The sequence below is a fragment of the Pelophylax lessonae genome, assembly GCF_965119305.1.
Source record: "Pelophylax lessonae genome assembly, chromosome: 3".
NCBI classification, from domain to species: domain Eukaryota; kingdom Metazoa; phylum Chordata; class Amphibia; order Anura; family Ranidae; genus Pelophylax; species Pelophylax lessonae.
In genome coordinates this window covers 112731503-112759041 of record NC_138770.1, presented here as the reverse complement: position 1 = coordinate 112759041, position 27539 = coordinate 112731503, and positions in this window count along the sequence as shown.

Genomic DNA, 27539 nt, shown 5'->3' with positions numbered 1-27539 from the left:
TTTTCAGGAATACGGCTTCTCTGTGGCTGGCTTTTTCTCTTGCAGGCATTTAGCGGGCATTTTTTTAGGCAGGCATGTCATTTTTTGTATTTAGTGTCTGGGGGGGTCTAAAAAGTGTACCTGTCAAGTTTCAGCTCTGTAGTATGTCCAGAACCCCAAAAAAACAGCATTTTTCTTATAATTTTTAGTAGAAAACTAATGCAGTGTCTTTCCAGCTGTCTTTTTTTCTTTCTGGCAAGCTGAAATATGATATGCCAAGGCAAACATGCCTATCAGTTGAGCTATGACACAGACAACACTGCACACATGGGGAAATATGTAAAACAAAAAACAGGAAAAGGAAATTAGGTGACGGTCACAAAACATGATATTGTGATTGGCCAAATAAAAAGTCGCCTCGCGATGAGGTCGCGCCAAAGTCGCGCTAAGTCGCGCCAAAGTCGCACTGGAAGCGACGCTACTTTAGTGGTAGCGGCAGTGTAAACCAGCACTAAAACATCCAGTGTGTGAATACGATCAGGTATGATGTTTTATCGGTCAAGTAGTGTAAGGGTTACGCCCGTCGCCCGCTTCACAGTGACAGACCAAACTCTGACAGACCAAACTCCCCGTTTAACAGTCAGTCAGTCCATTTGCACAACCGCAAACTCCCCATTTGCACAAGGTTGGATACCAAGCTAGCCATGTCCCGTTCCTTGTCCTCACTGACATCATTGAAGGTCTCTTCCTCCACCCAGTCACGTACAACACCAAGGGTCCCCGAAAGGTGAGAACAAGCCCCCTGGGACGCCTGCTGTGGCTGGTATTCCACCTCCTCAAAGCCACCTTCCTCCTCTGACTTCTCTTCTTCAGACTCCCTTTCTCTGCGTTGCCACAGGTCCAGCAATTGACACCGACAAGGCTGCTTCTGGTGGTGATGGGGACCACAACTCTTCCTCTTCATGCTCATCTACAGCCTGATCCAGTACTCTTCGCAGGGCACGCTCCAGAAAAAACGCATATGGGATGAGGTCGATGATGTTGCCTTGGGTTCGACTGACCACCAGGGTTGTCACCTCCGCAAAAGGACGCATGAGCCTACAGCCATTGTTCATGAGCATTCAGCAACGCGGCCAAAAAATACCCAGCTCCGCAGAAAGAATGAAAGAAAATGAATGTTTTTTCTATGAAAAATTATCCTGCGGATCGCTTTTGGTCTGTACACAATGAAGCAACGACCTTATCATCTGGGGTGTGCCAACACAATCCTAGAGGTGATCGCTTCATTGTGATACGCAAGCCCCTTCACCACGACAAGGTAACGATCACGAAGGGGAATTGACACATGTATGTGCCTTTTTTTTGTTTTTTGTTTTTTTGCAGCCACAGTGTAGCACCAGAGGCCAGAAAAATTAGGCATGTACATATGCATGAAAAAGCAGGTATTGTTGCAGCCGCTGGTGTAGCAGCGGCCTGAAAAATTGAGGTTTTAAGGCAGAAAGTGCACTAAAACATTGCGGCTTGAACCGTAGTTGGTGGCGGAGACGTCACGTAAGTCATCCGGCATGCAGAGAATGATTATATACAGCAGCGTGTGGACCATTTTTAGGCCAAGGCATCTCAGTCATCACCAGGCCTTTTTTAGTCAAATGCATCCCCCACTGTCAGTCCCTTCGGGATCCATGCCTCATTCATCTTAATAAACGTGAGGTAATCAAGACTTTTTTGACCTAGGCGACTTCTCTTCTCAGTGACAATACCTCCTGCTGCGCTGAAGGTCCTTTCTGACAGCACACTTGAAGCGGGGCAGGCCAGAAGTTCAATGGCAAATTGGGATAGCTCAGGCCACAGGTCAAGCCTGCACACCCAGTAGTCAAGGGGTTCATCGCTCCTCAGAGTGTCGATATCTGCAGTTAAGGCAAGGTAGTCTGCTACCTGTCGGTCGAGTCGTTCTCTGAGGGTGGACCCCGAAGGGCTGTGGCGATGCATAGGACTAAAAAAGCTCCGCATGTCCTCCATCAACAAGACGTCTGTAAAGCGTCCTGTCTTTGCCGGCGTGGTTGTGGTGGTAGGAGGAGGATTACTTTCACCTCTTCCCTTGTTGGATTCCCGTTGTGCTGTGACATCACCCTTATATGCTGTGTAAAGCATACTTTTTAACTTATTTTGTAGCTGCTGCATCCTTTGCGACTGCCGGTAATTGGGTAACATATCACAGACTTTCTGCTTATACCGGGGGTCTAGTAGCGTGGCCACCCAGTACAGGTCGTTCTCCTTCAGCCTTTTTATACGAGGGTCCCTCAACAGGCATGACAGCATGAAAGACCCCATTTGCACAAGGTTGGATGCCGAGCTACTCATGTCCAATTCCTCGTCCTCACTGATGTCATTGAAGGTGTGTTCTTCCCCCCAGCCACGTACAACACCACGGGTACCAGATAGGTGACAACGAGCACTCTGGGATGCCTGCTGTGGTTGGTGTTCCTCCTCCTCAAAGCCACATTCCTCCTCTGACTCCTCTTCCTCACACTCCTCTTCCAGTGTTGCCGCAGGTCCAGCAATCGATGGTTAGGCTGTTTCTGGTGGTGGTGATGGTGACCACAACTCTTCCTCTTCCTCTTCACGCTCATCTACGGCCTGATCCAGCACTCTTCGCAGGGCATGCTCCAGGAAAAAAACATATGGGATGATGTCGCTGATGGTGCCTTCGGTGCGACTCACTAGGTTTGTCACCTCCTCAAAAGGACGCATGAGCCTACAGGCATTGCGCATGAGCGTCCAGTAACGTGGCAAAAAAATACCCAGCTCCGCAGAGGCTGTCCTAGCACCCCGGTCATACAAATACTCGTTGACCGCTTTTTCTTGTTGGAGCAGGCGGTCGAACATTAGCAGTGTTGAATTCCAACGTGTCGGGCTGTCGCAAATCAAGCGCCTCACTGGCATGTTGTTTCGCCGCTGAATATCTGCAAAGTGCGCCATGGCCGTGTAGGAACGCCTGAAATGGCCACACACCTTCCTGGCCTGCTTGAGGACGTCCTGTAAGCCTGGGTACCTCTGCACAAAACGTTGCACAATCAGATTCAACACATGTGCCATGCATGGTAAAAGCTGGCGGGCTAAGAGTTCCGACAAGCCAGCTGTCAGACGCCGGGCAAGGGGGTGACTCTGTGAGATTGGCTTCTTACGCTCAAACATTTCCTTGACAGACACCTGACTGTGGGCAGGTGAGCAGGTGAGCAGGAACTGCTGAAGGTGAGAGGCGGAGGGGCGGGTTGTTGATAGGGGGCATGGAGGACAGCAGTGGTTGACGTGGCTGAAGATGCTGGACCAGGAGGAGGATGGTGGCTTTCAGTTTGTGTGCTGCTTTTACTCATGTGTTGATCCCATAGGCGTTTGTGATGTGAGATCATGTGCCTTCGCAAAGCAGTTGTACCTAGGTGGGTGTTGGACTACCCACGACTCAGTTTCTTTTGGCACAGGTTACAAATGGAATCGCTGATATCAGAGGCAGACACACAAAAAAAATGCCACACTGCTGAGCTTTGCAAGGACGGCATTCTGGTGGTGGCAACAGCTTGCGTTGATTGGCGTGCTGTCTGGCTGACCCCGGGTGCCGAATCTACATGCTGTCTGACTGCGCCACTAGCTCCTTGCGATGACCTCCTCCCCCTGCTTCCAACTCGTCTCCTCCTCCTCTCTATCTCCCCATCTGAACTTTCCCCCTCTTCTTCTGCTCTTTGAGCAGGCACCCAGGTGACATCCACAGACACATCGTCATCATCAGCCGCTTCACTTGACAACTCAGCAAAGGCAGCAGCAGCAGGAACAACATCATCATCATCATCATCACAATGTATGTCCATGTGTATAATGCTGCCTGACTGAGACATATCCCCGTTATCTACATCCTCTGGCACTAATAGTTGCGCATCACTTATTTCTTCCAACTGATGTGAAAATAACTCCTCTGATGGATCAAGTGAAGCGGCTGTGGTGCTAGTGTTGGTGGTGGTGCCGGCGGGCTGGCGAGTGGTAAATTGAGAGGTGCCCGAAGCTGAGCTGGAGGAGGATGGTACATTAAGGTTCCGAGCGGAAGCTGTAGACGATTGGGTGTCCTGTGTAAGCCAGTCAACTATGGCCTCAGAATTTTTTGAGTTCAGGGTCTGTGGTGGCCTCTGAACACTGGGCATTATTCTAGGGCCTAAGGAAATCACAGCACCACGACCACGACGGCCCTTGCGGGGTGGCCTGCCTCTGCCTGTCATTTTTTTTAATGTGTTGTTACTGTTGTACTATGAGTGCAAGCTGCTGTGCCACCTTATATATCAGTGGTGGGTGGGCAGTGGCACAGTACACTCTCTGTGGACCTGACAGCAGTCACTGGCACCCAGGCAACTGCAATTTAAAAAATATATATATTTTTTTTTACTTTGCAAGCTGCTGTGCCACCTTATATATCAGTGGTGGGTGGGCAGTGGCACAGTACACTCTCTGTGGACCTGACAGCAGTCACTGGCACCCAGGCAACTGCAATTTAAAAAATATATATATTTTTTTTTACTTTGCAAGCTGCTGTGCCACCTTATATATCAGTGGTGGGTGGGCAGTGGCACAATACACTCCCTGTGGACCTGACAGCAGTCCCTGGCACCCAGGCAACTGCAATTTAAAAAATATATATATTTTTTTTTACTTTGCAAGCTGCTGTGCCACCTTATATATCAGTGGTGGGTGGGCAGTGGCACAGTACACTCTCTGTGGACCTGACAGCAGTCACTGGCACCCAGGCAACTGCAATTTAAAAAAAAATATATTTTTTTTTACTTTGCAAGCTGCTGTGCCACCTTATAGTTCAGTGGTGGGTGGGCAGTGGCACAGTACACTCTCTGTGGACCTGACAGCAGTCACTGGCACCCAGGCAACTGCAATTTAAAAAAAAAATATTTTTTTTTACTTTGCAAGCTGCTGTGCCACCTTATATATCAGTGGTGGGTGGGCAGTGGCACAGTACACTCTCTGTGGACCTGACAGCAGTCACTGGCACCCAGGCAACTGCAATTTAAAAAAAATATATATTTTCTTTTACTTTGCAAGCTGCTGTGCCACCTTATATATCAGTGGTGGGTGGGCACACAGTGGCACTGCAGTGGGCACAGTACACTCTGTGGACCTGACAGTCACTGGCAGCCCAGGCAACTGCAATAATAAAAAATATATATTTTTTTCAATTTATTGCAACAAGATGCTGTGCCACCGTATATATATCAGTGGTGGGCAGTGCACTGCAGTGGGTACAGTGCACTCTGTGGACCTGACACAGCACTCACTGCAATTATGACAGAGGAAAAAAAAAAATTTTTTAAAATGCCAGGTACTGTGCCTGTGCCACCCGAAATGAGTGTGGTGTGCACACAGTACAGTCTGTGGTAGGTCTGTGGCCTCTCACACACAGCGGGCAGGCAACTGCAGTCACAGTGTACAATATATATATATATATATATATATATATATATATAGAAAAAACTCTATTACCTTACCAGCCCTTAAAAGGGCTTTTGGGGACGCTAAATATATATATATATGTATATATATAAATAAAAAAAAAAACCTCAATTACCAGCCCTTAAAAGGGCTTTTGGGGACACTAGATAGATAGATAGATAGATATATATATATAAGAAGAAACAACTCAATTACCAGCCCTTAAAAGGGCTTTTGGGGACGCTATATATATATATATATATATATATATATATATATAAAATTACACAAATACCAGCCCTTAGAAGGGCTTTTTGGGGTGCTGTCCTTACAGCAGTAGTGGACCAAGAACACTGCAAGACCAGGAACACTGACTAACTGTCCCTAGCTTAACAGCAGCAGCAGCAGCAGCAGCAGCTCTCTCCCTACTCTCACTACACACACTGCTTCAGAATGATCTAAGATGGATGCTGCCCTTGCTTATTTATAGGAGGTGGGAGGTTGTGGGAGGGAGGTATGCTGATTGGCTGGAAATGTGTCTGCTGACTGTGAGGTTCAGGGTCAAAGTTTGCCTCAATGATGTATTATGGGGGGCGGACCGAACATCGCATATATTCGCCCGCAGCGGCGAACGCGAACATGCGAAGTTCGCCGGGAACTGTTCGCCGGCGAACAGTTCTATACATCTCTATCCACCACATCCCAAAGGTGCTCTATTGGAGATGTGGTGACTGTGGAGGCCATTGACAGTGACCTCATTGTCATGTTGAAGAAACCAGTGGTGAGATGATTTGATTTTTGTGACATGGTGCATTATCCTGCTGGATGGAGCCATCAGAAGATGGGTACACTGTAGTCATAATGGGATGGGCATGGTCAGCAACAATACTCAGGTAGGCCGTGGCGTTTAAACAATGCTTAATTGGTACTAAGGGGCCCAAACTGTGCCAAGAAAATATACCAACTCTATTACACCACCAGCCTGAACTGTTAATAAAAGGTAGGATGGATCCATGCTTTCATGTTGTTTACGCCAAATTCTGACCCTACCATCTGAATGTTGCAGCTGAAATCGAGACTCATCAGACCAGGCAAAGTTTTTCAAATCTTCTATTTTCCAGTTTTGGTGATCCTGTGTGAATTGTAGCCTCAGTTTCCTGTTCTTTGCTGACAGGAGTGACACCCGGAGTGGTCTTCTGCTGCTGTAGCCCATCTCTTATAAAGTTCGATGTGTTGTGTGTTCAGAGATGGTATTCTGCATACCTTGGTTGTAACAAATGGTTATTTGAGTTACTGTTACCTTTCTATCATCTCAAACCAGTCTGCCCATTCTCATTTGACCTCTGGCATCAACAAGGCATATATTGTCCCTGATTTGGAACAAACCATGTATAATTTCACTTTTTCCCTCCATTCTCTGTAAACCCGAGAGGTGGTTGTGCGTGAAAATCCCAGTAGATCAGCAGGTTTTGAAATACTCAGACCAGCCCATCTGGCACCAACAACCATGCCACGTTCAAAGTCACTGAAATCCCATTTCTTCCCTATTCTGAAGCTCAGTTTGAACTTCACAAAGTTGACTTCACTATTTCTAGATGCCTAGTTGCTGCCATTTGATTGGCTGATTAGCAATTTGTGTTACCAAGCAATTGAACAGGTGTACCTAATAAAGTGGCTGGTTGTATATGTAAACCCTAATAAAAAGATGTGTAGTCTTTATATTCTTGGTCACATATCATTGCTGCTGATCTCCAGCAGCCTCCTTGTAGCTACATCATGTTCAGAAGCACTGAAGTGATGACTAAATGGCATTTCTCAGGGCAGGTATCTTGATGCCAACCAGAATGGACCATGCCTGTGTAATATGTGTTGCCATAGCTACATATAGTTGCCAACGGCCTGTCCGACAACACAGGCACACAACTGAAAGACAGAGATAGAGTGTTGTCATCCTATAACAGGAAGTGTTTAAACAAGGACCTCCATGGCAAAATCAACAGTATTCATTTAATAAAAGCTGCAGATTTTAAAAAGGTTAAAAAATCTATTTGAAATCACATTAACAAAACATATGATAGACTGTTCCCGTTGCAGGAGAAATTTCCCTTTGCTTTGTGAATATAGTGAAAATTAAATTTGCAAATAATACCCAATCATGTGCAAATAAAAAAAACAAAAAAAACAATCATTTGCTGACACGTGATTGGATGATGGAAGTTAGCAGAGCTTTTTCTTCATTCACTAAGCAAAGGGAAAATTCTCTTGCAAAGTGAATAGTCTATTTGCCTTTACTAAATCGACCCCTCAGTTTCCCCAGTGTAACAATGCAGTCCCTTATAAATCATAAGCAAATACTAACTTTCTAAAATTCAGTTTTTTGCTTAGGGCTTAGAAAACCCATCTTATAAGATTGCTCAAGACTATGCAATAGGTGACTCAGGCACAAATAACACTACATTGTACGGGTGGGTACAGGTGTGTACCCTCTTCTTAAGTGTGGGTGCAGTAGGGAGGTAGCTGTTCTGGGCTGGTAGAAGCATATACCTTTAATAAAGTCTAGTTGGTTTCCTGGCTTTAGAGTACAGGTGTCAAATACAAGGCCCGTAGACTGAATCCAGCCTCCCAGGCCATTTCATGTGGCCCTTGCACCTCTCTTGAAGCTGCGACTCCCCCCTCGTCTCCGCTCCACCTTGTAGGGTGACAGAACTCCTCCTACAGATCCTGCAGAAAGGCTTGTCTCTGCTCCTCCCATCTGAGCAGGTGGCAGCAGAGAGGAGGACATAACTCCTCCTTCAGATTCTGTGCCTCTCCATGCAGCCGCAGCATTCAGCAGACTCAACACTTCAGATCCCCTCTGGTTTTCCTCCTGACCCTGCACTTTCTGCTTCCCACCTCTCTTGCAGCTGCAGCACCGTCCTCTTCTCTACTCCACCTTGTCTCAGCAGTTGGCAGCAGAGAGGAGGACAGAACTTCTTTGCCAGATCCTGCGCTTCTCTGTGCAGTGCAGAGAAGCTAATTTCTGCTCCCCCTCATCTGAGCAGTTGGCAGCAGAGAGGAGGACAGAACTCCTCCTATAGATCTTGCGCCTCTCTATGCAAATAATATGTGACGAATCACTCGCGCCAAGGAAAAAATACGTGTAATAATCAAGTATGTAGACTGCTGCTGTTACAACCCACAATGGTATAGAATGAGAAAAATGTAATATAATATATTACTAACAGCGCAATGTCTCAAGGGGTATGATAGGGGTGCTATCCCTACAAACCAAATAGAGAAGGGTAGGTATAGAAAACTGAAGTGCATATCAAAACTATATATATATAATAAACAATACCATAAAATAGCATGTGCCATTAGCAATTCACATATTAATCATATAGGGTGCATCTCAAGATATTACAGTGCATCCATGATGATCATAAACAGTATGTGCAATGCATCATAAAGCAATACAAAAAGTGCCCATAAAAAAGTGCATCCAAAAATAGTTGAAATAAAAATAAGTTTTATGAACACAAAACTGATATTTAATGTCCTTATAACAAAGTGTCCAAAAGTGCAAAGTGAATATGCTGTTGATGTGTTTAGTATAAACACCGAAAAAACTCCTCTATAACATGGACTAGTGAAGTGGGTCTTCCAATCACTATTCTGTGCAAATATAATGCAATGGTGGTGTCACCCTCTGTGCTCATGAGGTATGGTAGAAATACAAACTCACCAGAAGATGTTGACCCCCAGTGCCATACGGCAAGGAGGTCAATAAGGCTTAGGGTATGTATCCAGAAATGAATCCCCTCCGTCCATGCCCGGGTGGTCCTGGATGGTCCTAGCAGCAAGTATGTGGGGGTACAAAAATCGCACTCCTCATGGTGTAGTATTAAAATAATTGGAAAGTTTATTAAAAAGTATTCACAAAGTAAAAAATAAACATTTGTGGTACAGCAGAAATCAGGGCAATGGAGACACGCTAAGCACACCTATCCAGATATGAAGCCGGCTTTCTCTGCTGACACTCAGCTCGCCACTGTACGGAGATTCCTGGAGTGTGTTGGCTTGCGGTCCAAAGCACGTACCAAAACAAGGCTAGGTGCGTCCCAGCTTGACGCGTTTCGTCATCAAGTTCTGACATCTTCGGAAGCACTGTAATAGATGCCCTTTATATCTCAGGATGCACCCTATATGATTAATATGTGAATTGCTAATGGCACATGCTATTTTATGGTATTGTTTATTATATATATATAGTTTTGATATGCACTTCAGTTTTCTATACCTACCCCTCTTTTGATTTGGTTTGTAGGGATAGCTTCTCTGTACAACTGCAGCACCCCCTCATCTCCACCTCCCCTGGTCTCAGCATTCAGCAGACTCAACAGCTGACTCTAGCCTTCCTCTGGTCCTCCTCCTGAACCTGCACTTTTTTGCTTCCCACCTTTCCTGCAGCTGCCGTACCATCCTTGTCTCTGCTCCATCTTGCCTCAGCAGTCGGCAGCAGAGAGGAGGACAGAACTCCTCTGCTAGATCCTGCACTACTTTGTGCAGCGCAGAGAGGCTCGTTTCTGACCCCCCCCCATCTGAGCAGTTGACTGCGGGGAGGAGGACAGAACTCTCCCTTGTTTCCACCTCCCCTGGTCTCAGCATTCAGCAGACGCCGCAGCTGACTCCAGCCCTCCTCTGGTCCTCCTCCAGACCCTGCACTCTCTGCTTCCCAGCTCTGCCCCCAGCTTCTTCCTGGCAACAGCACTAGCCAGGGGTGGGGGCACAGTGATGTAAGGGAGGGTGGGGAACTCTTGACTTCTGATGGCGGGGGGGCTCTTGGCATCTGATGTAAATGGTGGGGTGCTCTGGACATCTGCTTATAATTATTCTGAAAATAATACAATTCTATGCCAGCTAAAAAGGGGGGTCGCACACCATTGGTATCATGCACAAGGAAATTTATTGGAGAATGCTCAGATAGAACACCATAGAGCAGGGGTGTCAAACTCCATTTCATTGTGGGCCGCGTCAGCATTATGGTCGCCCTTAGAGGGTCGGTTATATCTGTAGCCTACCTCCATCAGAAGTCAAGAGTCCCCCACCCTCCCTTATATCACAATACATCCACTTACCATGTGCTGCTGCTGGGTAGAAGCTGAGGGTGGAGCTGGGAAGCAGAAACTGCAGGGTCTGGAGTTGGACCAGAGAAGGGCTGGAGTCTGCTGAATGCTGAGACCAGGGGAGGTGGAGACAAGGAGGTGCTGAAACTGTACAGAGAAGTGCAGGATCTGTAGGAGGAGTTCTGTCCTCCTCTCTGATGCTGACTGCTGAGATGGGGGGGGGTTGACAGAGACGGGCCTCTCTTTGTGGTTGTACAGGATCTGACAGAGAATTTCTGTCCTCTCTGCTGCCGTCTGCTGAGACGTGGTTGGGAGGGAGCTGCAGCAGCTGCAGACAGGTGCAAGGGCCACATGAAATGGCCTGGAGCAGCCTTTTTCAACCAGAGCGCCCAGCCACCCTGGGGTGCCTTGAGGCTTCTTCAGGGGTGCCTTGGCAAAATGCCTAAAAATGTATCAAAAATTTCATTATGCACCATTACAACCTTCTAGGCACTGGCACCCTAACAACCAATGATGCCATCCGTTGATAAGGAGGATGTCAGTTGCCTCCACAGCATCTTTGTTTGAACCTCCTCTGCCTTTCTCCCTCAGCACTGGGGTCACATTAGCTGACTGATGGAGAGAAACTGAGGGAGAAGAGAAACATTGGAATACTAGTAGTACCAGCGTGCAAAAGTGTATTTGCTTTTGGAAGAAAAAAAAATCACCTCTAACGTTGGGTGTCCTACATGTGTGGATATTGCTGCATTATGTATTATGCATTTTAGAATGGGGTGCCTCAAGAGTGTCCATCATTTTAAAGGGTGCCTTGACTGAAAAAAGGTTGAGAAACGCTGGCCTGGAGGGCCAGATTTGGCCCATGGGCCTTGTGATTGACACATGTGCCCTAGGGGGTTCAACTGGTCCTTTGAGGGCAACCATAATACTAATGAGGCCCGTGGTGTAATTGAGTTTGACACCCCTGCTTTAGATGATCATATCTGTATTAAGAAATTTGTAGCACAGTGTTGAAATGTATGGCAAACACTGAGATCTGGGATTGATTCAGAGATTGGGTAGGTCCCCCATTCTTTTATACAAAAAAGTGGCGGCTGGTGCACTGGGGGTGCAGGGGCGCCGTCCTCCCTATCCATGCATCCGGCCCCCTAATCTACATGCAGGGCATCGGACGCAAGGAGTTCAATGGGGCTTTTTTTTTAGCATGTGATTAGAGCCAGAGGCTCTAATTGGCAAACAAAAGGGTGGGCTCAGGGCGCAGAGCACTGCGCCCCGAGCCCACCCAGTTGTGTGACAATAGCGAATGAAAATTCACTATTGTCACACGGATCCTCCTCCTGGCCAATCAGGAACGGGTCCTGAGACTCGTTTCCCGATTGGCCAAAAGGAGAAGCCATGCCATTGGGCATGGAGGAGGAGGAGGGAGGAGACGCAAAAGACTGAGGAGGAAGAAGCCGAAGCCGCCGCCTGCTGCACATGTCCAGATGTCCAGGCAGGGTGAGTTAGCCAGGGGGGTCCTGCTGGGGTCCTTCTGTGGTCCTGGGGGGGTATGGTGCGCGGCCTGGTGTGGTCCGGGGGGATGGTGTATGGTGCGGTCCATCTGCCGCCCATGGAGCACCAGCCGCCCCTGGTAACCACCTATTTTAGTTCACCGCAGTAAGGTTAAGGATAGTTAGAATCTGATTGGTAGTTGTAGCTCCTAGCACAGTGTTGTCTATCCTATTACATAAGCCTGTAGGTTTCTGCGTGACTACATGTCTTGGCTTACTGACTTTACTAGCGAGTCCGACACATTGGACTAAAGCAGAGTCTTTCACACGCAGACATTACATTTAGCATTTCTTCACATCCAGGTCTGCTGTGAGCAATGATAATGAAGGTTCTTCCTCTGCGATCAGGAAATGGAAGCAGATGACTGGACACCCTGCTGTTCAGGAAGGCAGGATATAATGCTACTTAGTCCTCTGTGACCCCTGGGCTGTCTCTCTGTGCTTTCTACATTTCATATTGCATCCATCGAAGAATTCATCCATCACCAGAAAACATTCTGCTCATTACTAGTGACCTGCTTGCCTGGAATCTGCTGTAAATCATCTTAGGTTGTACTCATTAGTTACTAAAGCACCTGCTGCATACAAACATGACCTGTCTATGTACACTAAATAATGGAAAATAACAGTATCCATGGAGCAGGTTGTAACTTCTCATACACTTGGCAGAAATTCTTTTTTTCTTTCTGGTTCACCTTCATTTGTCCCAATGGTGTCATCTCCAAACTGTAATCCCAGTGATTTTTGGATAGAAACATGTGTCATTAACCATCCATATGTAGTAGAATACTATAAACCCAATAGAACTGCATGTATTTTTATTAAAATGGCATCCTTTAAAAATAATAATGTATCAATACACACTTTAAAGTCAACCTTCACCCAATAATAAACAATTTTTTGCTTCTGTATCCCTCTCTCTTACACATTTGCATTTTTTTTATAATCTACAAAAAGTAAATAAACCGTATGTTTATTAAGTGGGTACCTCTCTCCCCTTCCTGATTCCTCCAAGACTATAGATCAGCCATTTTCAACCAGGGTTCTGTGGAACCCTAGAGTTCCTTCAGAGGTTGCAAGCTGTTTCCTGAACTGTGGCTGATTGATGGGCCGACCAACCCCCAGTTCGGTGCGCGCCAGAACTCTCGAACATTGCGAAAGTTTGGAGCCGAATAATGAACCCCATTGAAGTCAATGGGGCCCAAACTAGAAAAATCAAAAGTGCTAATTTTGAGAGCTTAGATGCAAGTTATTGGGCATGTTTCAATGAAAAAAATAAAAGTTTGTAAAAAACACCATTTTTAAATGAGCAGTGATTTACTGATGCCTAAAGAAAAAAAAAAAAAATAAATAAATAAAGCACTCACATTTAAAAGGTGCTCAAGTGCACCACTCTATAAGCAGCCTTGAACAGCCTCTCATCCAGGAATGAATCGCAGTAGTGTGGTGAGAAACCGCAGCCCAATCTATGTGGCAGCCGACAGCCTTACTTAATCAATCAGTGTAGCGTTCCGTCTGTCCTTGCCCCTCCCCTACGCGTGATGACACAAGAGACCACGTGTCTTCATCAGGGGGATCACATTCCCCTGATGAAGACACGTGGTCCCTTGTGTCGTCACGCGTAGGGGAGGGGCAAGGATGGGCGGAACGCTGCGGTTTCTCACCACACCACCACGATTCATTCCTGAATGGGAGGCTGTTCAAGGCTGCTTATAGAGTGGTGCACTTGAGTACCTTTTAAATGTGAGTGCTTTATTTTTATTCCCTCATTAAAATATGTTTAAAGGATGTCAGCACTATTTGAGTTTTTCCTTTTCATATGATACACGTCTGATGGCCTGTGGAAGGAGCTGTTGTTTGTGAAGGATCCTTACCTGGGAGTACTTAGCAGATCCCACTAAGCGCTGTCTGACTATAGCTTAATCGCATGGTCGCATGTCATAAGGTTCTTATAAGGTGAGCGCCCATTCAAAAGGAGGTGCACAGTTTTACTGTGATATTCTATCACTGTGTCACCTTGGAAGCACTGGTCACTTTATGTGACTCCATCATCCGCACTACTCAGCACTACTGACACTTTTTGGAAGAAGTTATATTTATTTTTACACTGAAGAACATTTTTGCACAATATGGGCTTTGCACATGTTTGTTATTAGTGATTATTTCATTTTTGCACAATATGGACTTTGCACATGTTTATTATTAGTGATTATTTCATTTTTGCACAATATGGACTTTGCACATGTTCATGATTAGTGAATATTTTTATCTAGCACTGTTGGCACTTATAAGAGGTTACTATTATACTGGCACTAGTATGGTCAGTTTTTGCTCTATTGGACATTTCTTCACTTATGCATTTGTGATTCATCTAGTTTCATATTGGGCACTTTATATTCAATTTTAATGATCAACTATTTACATTGTTTATTTATGGTTTTATGAATATATACATTGGATGTTTATTTATTTATGAATTGCTTTGAGACCATATATTTTGATTCACTATATATTTATGCACAGCATTTTTGTTATAAACTGAAATACTGCCCCACCCTGTAACTCCAGAATCTAGCTGTATCTTTGGAAGAAGAGCATTGTCACCCTATGCCAATTTAGACAACAAATTTAGACAACAAACACCTCTCCCTTTTCTCATCTCCATTTCAAAGCTAGAAGTGTTTTGTAGTTCACAGGGACTGGGAAAACTGAAAAAATTGTTTGAGATTTCAGTTCAGAGCAGCTAATTACAAGGGCATGGACATCCTAAAAAAATCTGGTGTTTTTTTGTACTTTTATGTTTCAATAAAGATTTTTGTAGCAAAATTATACTGCTTAGATTACCTAAGTCATTTCTTTTCCAGAGGTCTGTTTTCTGTTTTTTTAAAGTGTAAGTTCACCCTAACACTAAAATTCCAGCATTTACAGACATCCAAAATCTAACACTAACCTATCTAGCCCTGTAAAGAAGAAATCAGTGTGCGTGCCTTTTTTTAAACCGATCCGACCCAATCCCACGCTGAGCTATCATGTGCGGCTTCACTGGGGAGGCCGATGCAGAGGATACATCCGACAACAGAAGCCCCATAGTAAGTCTATGGATGACGTCACTTCCCATTAACTTCACAGCCGTTGTTGGCCGTGGCCTCTGCAGAGATTCTGCTGCTGGAGATCGGGTCAGATCGGCTTAAAAAAGGCATTTATGCTAATTTCTTCCTTACAGGTTAGTGTTAGATCTTGGATGTCTGTTGATGCAGGGATTTTAGTGTTAGGCCCCTTTCACACATGCTGTCCGTTTTTCCGTTTTTCATCCATCCGTTGACGGATGAAAAACGGACATCAATGTATCTATATGTAAAAGCGGATGACAATAGATGATCATCAGTTAACATCCGTTTTCATCCGCTTCCATCAATGTCCATTTTTTTGAACGGATGAATGCCCTATTTTTCATCCGTCAAAAAAACGGATCGGACGAAAAACGGATGACAACGGATGAAAAACGGATGACAACAGATGAAAACGGATGACAACGGATGAAAAACGGATGACAACGGATGAAAAACAGATAACAACTGACAAAAAACGGATGAAAAACGGATAACAACTGACGAAAAACGGATAACAACTGACGAAAAACATATGACAACTGACAAAAAACGGATGAAAAACGGATTGAAAACTGATATATTTTGACGTGACTGAACTGATGAACTGAACGGACTGTATGTGTGAAAGGGGCCTATCAGTTTTTCATCCATTTTTCATCCGTTGTCGTCTGTTTTTCATCCGTTGTCATCCGCTGACATCCGTTTTTCATCCGTTGTCATCTGTTTTTTGTCCGATCCGTTGTTACATAGAGATACATTGATGTCTGTTTTTCATCCGTCAACGGATGGATGAAAAACGGACAGCATGTGTGAAAGGGGCCTTAGGGTGGACTTCCACTTTAATGTTTTCACTTTCGGATGGGTACGGAGATCCACACCTGTATAAAGGTGAATCAGTGAATTTACTTAACGCTTATCTCCTGGTCATTAGTTGCTGTGGCCCACCAACAACCCCTCTAATTTATGTTTATGAAATTTATGAAAATGTACTTAGCCTACATCTTAGGACTGTTTATCTTTTTTTAAGATATATTTAATTTTTGTTCTTTGGGTATACATATCATTTAACCCCTTCTGCGGAATGTGCTCATTTACATCAACATCTATTTAAATCAATGCTCTGAAGATCAACTTTTTGTAAATATATAATTAAAAGCCTAGGAGGTAGTACCATGGGAGACCTACAATTATTTACCTTTATTGGCCAGAAAACACCTGTATGTTTTGGCTGAACTTTTGCTTTGATTTATATGCTCTGTGACTGCGTCTGCCATTTAAGGTTAAACCGAAAGCTACCTTTCCTATAAGTTGTGTAAAATCATCAGTTTATAGAATTCTACGGGTCACTCCCTTCCTCTTCCTTGTGATTCTCAGGCTTTAGCGTTAAGGATTTACAATATATGTCTGGGATCTGGTCTTCCTCTGATGATCTCTGGCCTCCGTTTTGTTCCTGGAATCCTAGATATGAAGTAAAATGTTTTATGTGCAGTTTATGACTAGGCTGTAAAGAACGATTCTGACATTGTTCATGTTCCAAAGAGATTTTATGCACTTAAATAGGAAATTAATTGTTCAGGGCCAGTGGGCTAAAGTTTTCACAGGAGTCTCCGGAGAGCTATGCACTTAGAGGGGCTCAGAGCATTATTGTATGAGGCCCCTTGTGTCAATGTGCCAGTGTTTGGGACCGAATCGTGTTATTTCTTTTTATTCCGGGAACCCCAAGAATATGTCTACAGATGGCTTATGTACAGAAGTATTTGAATGAGGAACATATCCATGATAGCTGTAAATGGGACTGTGCCATTGGGATAGGGTGTACCAACATCCCAGTACTTGCTGTGACTGCAATACCTCTGTATAGAAGGCCTAAAATTGTTTTGTTCTCATCTCTGTACTAATCATGTCTGGGCTTGTTGGTATAGACCAGGGGTCTCCAAACTTTCGAAACAAAGTTTGTCCTTCAAACTTTAAGGAGGTGGACTGTGGCCAGTGGGAGTAAAAACTGCCCTGGCATCAGTGAGAGTAAACAATGCCATAAACTTGTGGGTCAGTCAGTGGGAATAAAAAATTACATAGTGGGTTGGTGGGAGAATTAGTTCCCAATCTCTGGTATCAGTGGGAGGAATAGTGCCCCATTGTTGGTGTCATTAAGAGGAATAGTGCTCCATATATGGTATCAGTGGAAGGAATAGTTCCCCAAGGGCTGGATAAAAGCAAGCAAAGGGCCCATCTGGCCTGCGGGCCACAGTTTGGATACACCTGGTATAAACATTGGACAACCAGTCTCTCTGTACTGTATCACCAGGGTCTATATTAGCAGGAAGGATATGAGGCCTAAAAGAAGTGACACTTATGACAAATTTGTGTCACTTATGACAAATTTCCCAACTTGCCTCTTGACAAGATCATAAAATTAACATCCCTGACTGTAGCACCAGGTGTAATGGCATCAGTCTGTGGTATGGCTCTCCACCAATGGGCTCCCAATTTTCATTGAATAATGCAATGTATAGATAATGAAAATGATCAGCTGTTGAAGAATTCCAACACCTATGGCTGATACCTTATGATGAAAGCTCCCTTTTCATTTTAGATATAAACTGATGAACTTCTAAACCATTTCAGTTAAAACCTAACATTGATGCATGCATGTTGCAGGTCACTTTCCAGTTTCACTATAGCTGAATGTCCCCAGGTTTGTCTCAGAAGGACTCTACATAAGGTTCAGTTGTTGTATCTATCATAGCACTTCCTCGGGGGCCAGTGCCCCAGTACACGCTAGGCCATGTGAATTTTAGGGTCCAGGCTAGTAGTACAAGCTGAGTTAAAGATCTGAAGATCTTGGCTGTGCTCTGCTGTACTTTACTTTACTTTAAAAGCAAGTGGTAAAAAATGTCCCAGTACCTTCCTATGCCCCCTGTCCCCAAACACCTGCAATCACTGCTGCTTGCTCCAGGACAATCAGTGCTGCTTTCCTGGTCTACTGGGTGTAGAGGAGGGAATTGAGGGCAGCAGAGGGATAGGCTCCTACTGTGGTCCCTCACATTTCTGGGAAAAGGGAGAAGGGAGCGGGGGCCCAGCTATGTAGTTAATGAGACGCCCACAATTAGGTAGAGAGTGAAATTGTTTTGGGGACCAGCCATGTTTAATATCACTTTAATGCTAACATTTTTAGGATAGATCATATACAAGTTTACCAAGCCTGGCTAATTGGCTCCCTTATAATTAGTGCCTGCAGAAAATGTGGTGTTTTCTTGGGATATTGTGTAGGCAGGGCCATTAGAAAATGGGCAAAGCATTTTCTTCCCAGGTAGTATCAACTGGCCTCTTGCCCTAATTTACATTAGTGTGATTTCCCAGCTCCCAGAGGGAGGCAAGTATTGTACAATCAGCACATTTACATTACCTTGACTGACACTTCATCCTGCATTCCTCCCCTGGCTGAGGCAGGTACCAGTTCCAAGGATAGGCCATTGGTAGCAAGAAGAGCCAAGTCCAACACATTTGCAAAGTTTTACTTTTACAACTTCAAGGTAGACAGCCTCAGGGCATACAACTTCAGGGCAAACAGCTCCTCATCAATTATGTCAGTGGTCGTTGGCTCATTCCCAGTTTGGGCAACAGTGGTCGTTGGCTCATTTCCAGGTGGGGCAATCTATGTCCTGTCCCCAACTCCCTCCTATCCAGGGCATCAGGACCTCTCCAAGGTATTCCCTAACCACAGAATACCAATCACTGGAAGCTCTACATTTCTGCAGAAAATGCAGGGTGCCCATAGGGTCAGCTCCGGAGTCTCACTCCTGTCCTGTACACTCTTTGCTCAGACTCTTACTACTCTCTAACGTAACCCATTATTTATCTGTAGGGAGGCTGCCGCCTAGTGGCAAAACTGTAAATTGTACTAACACCCCCTTACACGTGCATGGACAAGTCACACCTGAGCCACACTTTGGTATGTAGGTTCTATTAATAACTCATGCATTTCTATGTGATTTAGAAGGAAATAAAAAAAATGATTTGCAGCTCATAATCAGCAGACCTGATGTACTGACTACTCCATAGAAATTAGTAAAAGTCTCACAAAAAGCAACTGTTTATACTTGACTGTAATATTTATATTAGATACAATAGAAAAATGAAAAGATATGTGGACGGAGTCCCTTTAAAACGTCACACTCCCTTATCTCACCCGTCCAGTCCTGGGGACACAATTCTTCCAGTGTGCATTCTATAATGTCAGTGGTTTCACAGGGAGATTTTTCAGGTTTTATAATGACTGTCTGCTGCACATTGTCTGAAGTTCCTTTTTAGATGAATGTTCTATTTTTAGCCCCTAATTTTCTTTTCTATTGTAACAAAACACTCGACGTTTGGACGCTATACACGGACAACTGGTTGGTTTAGTGGTACAGCAGAGAGTGGTGACAAACTGATAACAGGCGGTACACTCTCCTCCTTCAGCCAACAAAAGTACAAGTGAAATAAAGTAAATATAAACCATAACTTAATACCATTTAGTTTGATAGAGTATTATCTGTCATTAGCAATTGTCATTTTTTTTTTTTTTTTAAAAACTACTTTTTTAAAAAACTACTTGTTTTTTCCTCTTTTGTTACATTTGGTTGAAGCAGATCACCTGCAGCCTCTTTTTAGCCACTTCCCGTCTACATGCATTCCAAAGCATGCATGCACGATGGTGATCACACTTTACAACTGGGAGACAGGGACAGAGTGTTGTCACCCAGTGTTGCGAAAACAGGGTTCACCAGGTATTATTTGAATGAAAACTGCATATTTAACCACTTACCGACTGCCAGCAGTACATATACAACGTAACTGTGCTAGTTACTACCATTTACTCACGCTTGCAGGCAGCTGGGACCAACCCCTTCCACCTGGCACAACGGAAATGGGAGGTGTTGATCCCTGGGTTATTTGAGGAGGGATGGGAGGAAGCCTCGGAGGCTTGTTTACAGGATCTTATTACCTCTAACGATCATTTTACACAATTTAAGTTTATACATCACCTGCACTATACTCCTAAGAAATTAGCTCGCATGGGCTTTGACTCTGCTGCCGCTTGCCCCCGCTGCGGTTCCTTGGGAGAGGATCTTTTGCATATGTTCTGGACTTGTACTAACATACCAGAGTATTGGAAGGACATTCTCTTTTTTTGATAATACAATTCATCTCCCTGTGCCTCATACCCCAGAGGTTGGACTGCTGGGTATTTTCAATTACTTTGTCCATCGGAAATATGCTCGAACCTTGGTTCGTGTGTTATTATTTTACGCTAGTTAATTGATTCTGCTAAGATGGAAAAATGCTGAAACACCCAGGGTACAACATTTCTATAATTGTGAAAGATAAAGGTGGGCAAAACAAAAATGGAAAGATGAAAGCAGCATTAGAAATGTAATAACAATGAAGAAATAGCAAATAAATAGTGCGCTAACAATGAAAACTAGTTATAAGTCAATATAATGGTTATGAAAGAAAAACATAAAAGTCTCTCAAATAAAATAACTATGCTTGGACTTCTAAAGAAATTATGAGTGAGTCTGTGCCAAAGTGACGTAGTAGTATAAACAAACAATGGTGTTTCACATAAACCAATGTAATGGATATAAAAATTGAACATAAAAGTCTCTCAAATGATGTGAATCAGCTTAAACTTCAAAATAAGGTAAGTGAATCCGTGCCAGGGTGATGTGACAGTATGTGCAGACAGAGATCTCTGGTAAGATTCCACCTCACCACATTGTCACCTCTACAGTTTGAATGTCACTATAGAAGTTTATTGCGGTAAGAGGCCACCCTGGCATTAAGAACATCTGATTTTGGGAAATACCATTGTCTGCACATACTGTCACGTCACCCTGGCACGGATTCACTTACCTTATTTTGAAGTTTAAGCTGATTCACATCATTTGAGAGACTTTTATGTTCAATTTTTATATCCATTACATTGGTTTGTGTGAAACACCATTGTTTGTTTATACTACTACGTCACTTTGGCACGGACTCACTCATAATTTTTTTAGAAGTCCAAGCATAGTTATATTATTTGAGAGACTTTTATGTTTTTCTTTCATAATCATTATATTGACTTATAACTAGTTTTCATTGTTAGCCCACTATTTATTTACTATTTCTACAACATTTCTATAGTCTGGTGAACAAAGATATACCGGTTTACAAGTTGATATATAAGGGTAGGGCCTTCCCCACTAAGTTCTTTAAAATCTGGCAGCCCTGGCTTGATATTGCGGATTTCTTTTGGAAAGATACCCCATTATCTCAACACATGTAAAGGGTATCTTTATTTCAAGATAGGCATTCCACTGGTGCACTGCAACCCAAGCTGTGGGCTTTTGGTCTTTTCTGGTGTGAGCATAGCGTGGCGTGAATGTTTAGTGTAGTATATATATGTGTGTGCGGTTGGCTGGTTGTTCTTGTTGTTTTGTTATATTTGACCTTTCAATGCAATAGATACTGTAGCTATGCTATATTCTGGGCTCGTTGTGGCCCATACGAATTGACTCTGTTATCCTAAGTATTATATCTCCCTATGGGGAAGCCAATCTGCCACTTAAACATGTTGCTGTACTATTGGCCTTGCAAGGCTCCTTGTGTTATCTATCCCCATATGCATCTGTTATGTAAAGATTCTGTTGGCTGTAATTGTGATAAGTAAAGAAATAAACACCTTTAAAAAAAAAATAAAAAATCGCTGATCGCCGCCATTACTAGTAAAAAAAAAAATATAAAAAATAAAAATTACTTAAATCTTTTCCCTAGTTTGTAGACGCAATAACATTTGTGCAAACCAATCATACTTTTATTGGGATTTTTTTTACTAAAAATATGTAGCAGAATACATATTGGCATAATATGAGAAACATAATTTGATTTTTTAATTTTTTTATTGGGAATGTTATATAGAAGAAAATGAAAAATATTGTTTTTTTTTTTTTTTTTTTCCAGAATTGTCGCTCTTTTTTTGTTTATAGCACAAAAAATAAAAATCACAGAGGTGATCAAATACAACTAAATGAAAGCTCTATTTGTGGAATTTTATATGGGTACAGCGTTGCACGTCCACACAATTGTCAGTTGAATTATTGCAGGGCCGAATCGCAAAAAATGTCCTGGTCATTAAGGGAGGAAACCTTTCAGTCCAGAGGTGGTTAAAAATCCTAAAATTGCTTTTGAAATTACATTAATTACATTACCATGTTGACAAGGTTTTTTCGCATTGCCCCAAACAATCGGAAATGGTATTCATCAGAGAAAATGATAATTGTTTTTCCTGGAGAGAAGTGGCTTCTTTGCTGCCCTTCTTGACACCTGACCATCCTCCAAAAGTCTTCTCCTCACTGTGCGTGCAGATGCACTAACACCTGCCTGCTGCCATTCCTGAGAAAGCTCTGCACCGGTGATGCTCCGATCCTGCAGCTCAATCAACTGTAGCAGGCGACCCTGGCGCTTGCTGGACTTTCTTGAGCACCCTGAAGCCTTCTTTACAAATGCAGTGGAAAAATGGGCTTAAGTTAATTTCCACAGCAAAGAGGAACGTTGCAATTAATTGCAATTCATCTTATCACTCTTCATAACATTCTGGAGTATATGCAAATTGCCATTACCAGAGGCAGCAGAATTTGTGAAAATTATTATTTGTGTTATTATCAAAACTTTTAGGCACGGTTGTACACAAACAAAGTGGATAGAGAAATCCCTCACAACAGGACATTGTGTTTTGACAGCAGAGCTCTCCGCTGTTAGAATGCACTGATCAGCGACTGCAGTCATTTGGCTTCAGCCGCTGATCAACAAAAGATTTCCAGCTTGAAGTCTAACAATCACCTTTGTTGAACAGGGATGGACTCACACAGATCAAAAATCAGCTGTTCCCTTCTGAACCAGCTGGATTTAAAGCTATCTATGTGTAGCACCCTCCTAGTCAGGTGCTAGATAGAAGATATAGTTTGGCATTTTTCTGCTTAACAGGAAAGCATCAGAAAAACCATAATTGCTTCATCTGCTTATCAGAGGAGTTTGATCTTTAGTTAGGCCTGCTCAGTGTGCTTAGTGTGTATTCGCCTGGTCTGAGGGATTGTCCCCACTGCGTCCAATGGGGATGCCTGTTGGACAGTGGAGGAGGCCTGGCCAATGATACACAGGCTTTTGTAACCGTCCCAGTGGGCTGGCACCTGGAGAGGTGCATCATGGGATTGGAAATAAAAGCGGAGAGCATCTGAGGCAGGAGGTCTTTTGGCGGGAGCAAAGTCCCTGGAGAAGGTGGTCCAGGCGGTCTGCCTAGGGACCAGGAGTGGAGCTGGGCTGCAGAGGATCCAGTGTGCTGACCAGTGGAACTGCTGGGCAGAGGACTTTGGGAAAAACAGTATCGTTAGTACCAAGGGATCTGCCTAGGTGGTCTGCCTAAGAGAGGGGACCACTTCAGAGAAGTCAGGGGATCAAGTAGCCAGCTCACTCAGTGTTACAGTAAAGGGGTTGCCATGTAGTGAACCCTAAAGATTAGGAACAAAGGGGGTGCCAGGAAGGGCCCTGAAGTTGTTCAGCAGAACAGATTACTTCAGAGTACAGATTACCTCAGAGAATTACTTCAGTTCTGCGTCACAGCTAGTGACAGGCTGAAACCAGTCGCCTAGCCGTGACTAGCTCAATTTCAGTGTTACCCAGCGATACTCAGCGTTAACCAGCATTTACTCAGGTCATCCCTGCCTATTGTGCAAAGTTGTTCAAGTTGGAGTATCCCACTCATCCCTTCTCCTATCCAAGTTCTTAATAAAACATAAAAACCAAAGAAACTGGACTGATTTTTGTCTGAGGTAAAAACACTTTGACAATACCAGATTGTTCTACTGTTGCTAATGGTAACCCAGGGGAACCCATATGTGGGAGTAGTGCCACATATGGGCAGTTTAACACATCCCACGGCTAAAAAAGCCTAGGATATCTCTTAAGCTAAAAAGTAACTTGAAGTTTGTGATTCTGCAAAACAAGCTACAGTTTAAAGATTGTATGAAGTTAATAGAGCACTACTTTGACTAAACCACAACTTCCAGCACTTACTTGGATTTTCACCAAAGCCCTAAGATCTTATACTCCTAAAAAGACACTTTAACATACCTTATATTATACTGTATTTCAAGCGGGGAAGGATTAGAACTATTATCCAGGGCTCTGTTAGACAGCGGTCTGCTCATTTTCTGTCCTTCTGTTGTTAAATGTTGTAAAATTGTAACAAATGGGAAGTGAGGAAAACTCTGCAACAGGGACACATACAGAAATAACATTTTAACAGGGGTTCTAGCCTTCCTGTATTGTAATAATGAAAATTATTTATATTCCTGTTTGTGGATAGTCCCCCTCACTTTCTGTAAAACATTGCAGCAGTATAGGAATTGAGGGGAAATCTTTGTTACAGAGCCCCAGATAGCAGTAAAAACAAAACAGGGTTCCAATCCTTCTTCACTCCCCCCAAAACCATGAAAAGTATTGGCTGGGTGTACACTGACACTGTCAGGTCACAAATAGAAAGGTCAATGAGGGTCCTCATCAAACTTTTGCTACGGGGCCCTAAGAATTGCAGTTACCCCCTACTGAAAAAACCTTCCTTTCTGTGCTTCAATTTGGCAGGGCACAGCTACGGTAAGGAAACTGCTTAAACCATGGAACACTCTGGCATTTATGTTTTAAAGCTCAGATTCATAAAAGTTGGATATTGATAACTTTAGGGAAATAAAGTATATATAACACTAACATTTTAAAAATGGTAGCTTATCTTTATGTCTTTTGGGCCCTTTTGAGAGTCTATCCAGGCTCAGTGTTGTCACCCTTCGATGCACAGTACCCGCTGGCATGCCAGGGCACATTCAGTTTCACTGGCATGATTGCTAGCCGCTCATCAGCCAAACCCCAGGTTCAGGAATGCTACAGCTTGATCTGCTCACCTCCTAGCTCATTAACATGCACTCAAGGCACCTGTACCCTTCAAGTACACAGCATTCCAAAGATGTGTTTGATTTTGTGTTACAGGTCTTGGACTTCATATTAAGACACAGTGATTTCATTTTCAATGGCTCCCATTTCCTCCAGGTGCGTTGTTATGGGGACATGTTGTGTGACATTGTATGACAAACTGTACCTGGGGGAATGGGAGCTCTCCTTTTTACTCTAAGATGACACGTCTATGTACTCAGAGTGTATCCTCTCCTGGCTGAGGTACATAGATGACATTTTTTTAATATGAGATGGTCCCTTGGAATTGCTCCATAAATGCCTTGCAGCTATGAATTCTAACTCCTACAATCTCAGCTTTACTATGTCGTCTGACCGTCACAGGATCACCTTTTTAGAATTGGTGGTTGAGGTAAACAATGAGGGTGTCCTAAATAGTGATCTCTACAGGAAGCCTACTGAGGATAATACCATTCTTCAGGCCCAGAGTTTACATCCGAAGCCCTTAGTGCAATCCATACCCTACTCACAATATTTGCGTTTTTGACACAACTGTTGCGATGATGAAAAATATGAAAAGGCTGCTGAGGAGCTTAGACTAGGCCTTATGGATACAGGGTATTATAAATCATGCTTACGCAAAGCTTACAATAAAACTATTTAATCATCACATTTTTAATTACTCTTTGGCTCACGTCAAGATAGGGAGGATAAGGCTACTCTACGCATTATCACTGCCTATAATGCTCAACATTAACTTGTCAAAAAACAGATCCAAAATTACTGGCACTTGTTAATCTCAGGTCCCAAGATTGCCAAAATTGTTCCCCAAAACCTTCAAATTACTTTTAAATGAGCCCCTTCTCTTTGTGATAGATTGGTGTCTAGTAACTTTACCATGGGAAGTAGACATGCCAACACGCATGCACATGCCATCAACTTCCCCTGTGGATCATGCAACTATTGTAGATCCATCTGTCCCAGTCCCACTCCCCTCCTTTCCAATGGGCAGATATTTCACTCTAAGAAATGTGTCAATTGCCACACAGCCGAAGTGATTCATATCAAGACTTGCCCATATAGTGCATACTATATTGGCAAAACCATACAATAATTTTGGAGGACGATATATGATCATACCCATGCGGCTGAGATAGGTAACATCTACTCCGACACATTGTGAATGCACTAAACTCTCATATTCCTAAATTACTTTTTTGGGCCTTGGAACATATTGATCCAAATACAAGAGGTGGTGACTGGAATAAAATCATATTACAAAGAGAAGCCTGCTGGATTTCTGGCTTAAAGGCCACCAATCCACCGGGTCTAAATTAATTTTTAGTTACAGACCTTTCCTAGAGGGATATGTCTCAGGTAAAACCGGACATCTAATGTAACATGGAACCCCCTTCTTTTTCTCAATCTGTTCCCACCCTTTTTTTGTGTCCTATTTATTCAAGATCTATTGATTCTGTCTTTTGAAGAAGCATTATAATGTTGTATTTCCAATAAAACATGTATGAATAATATTATGTTCTTTATTTATCTGTTTTGCAAAGATTGAGCCTCTCCACCCCATGGGGTCACTGTCATTCCCATGTCTTTGATTGTTGCCAGGACGTGTATCCCCCGCACTTGGTGCACCAAGGTGCGGGGGAACATCTCTCTTCCCTGTGGTATCTTTTCATTTCCCTTGCTTTGGGGGGAGTGATTTTCCATCTACACCACAGAGCTTAAACTGTCCCCAGTCCCCTGGAGATTGTGCGCGCTCTGCTGTTCCTGCTGGGGCACGTGCGGGTGTGCTCCTGCACAGTTCACTACACGGTGGTGCACCCATGCGTGCACTCATGTGGGCCCGTAGGCGCGCATGCGTACTGGCACCATTTTTACTGGCGGATGTGCATGGCGGCTGTCACTTCCGGGAATTATGTCACCTGCGGGTTGCATGGTGGGGGAAGCCATGGCGATGGCTTAAAACGCCACACACGGTTCTAGGCGGGATCCACTATTAACGCTGTCATGGCCTTATGGGGCTCACAATCAAGGAATATTTGGCCTCATTGGACTCAGCTGTATTCTGCTTTCAAACTCCTTTGGTATGGGAACATGGGCTTTTATGCTTTTCATTGCTCCACATTATGCAGGCGCATGCTGTACACTAAACCACCATTGGTGTAGATCTAATCCCACCCCCTGCTTACATGCTTTATTATGAGAGAATTTCCCACTATATGCCAGCATTTGGAGATCTTTTTTTGATGGATTGTGCACAACAAATTTGGCTCTATACCGTTTGGCAAATATTCTAATATTCCTTTGTGCTTTGAAAG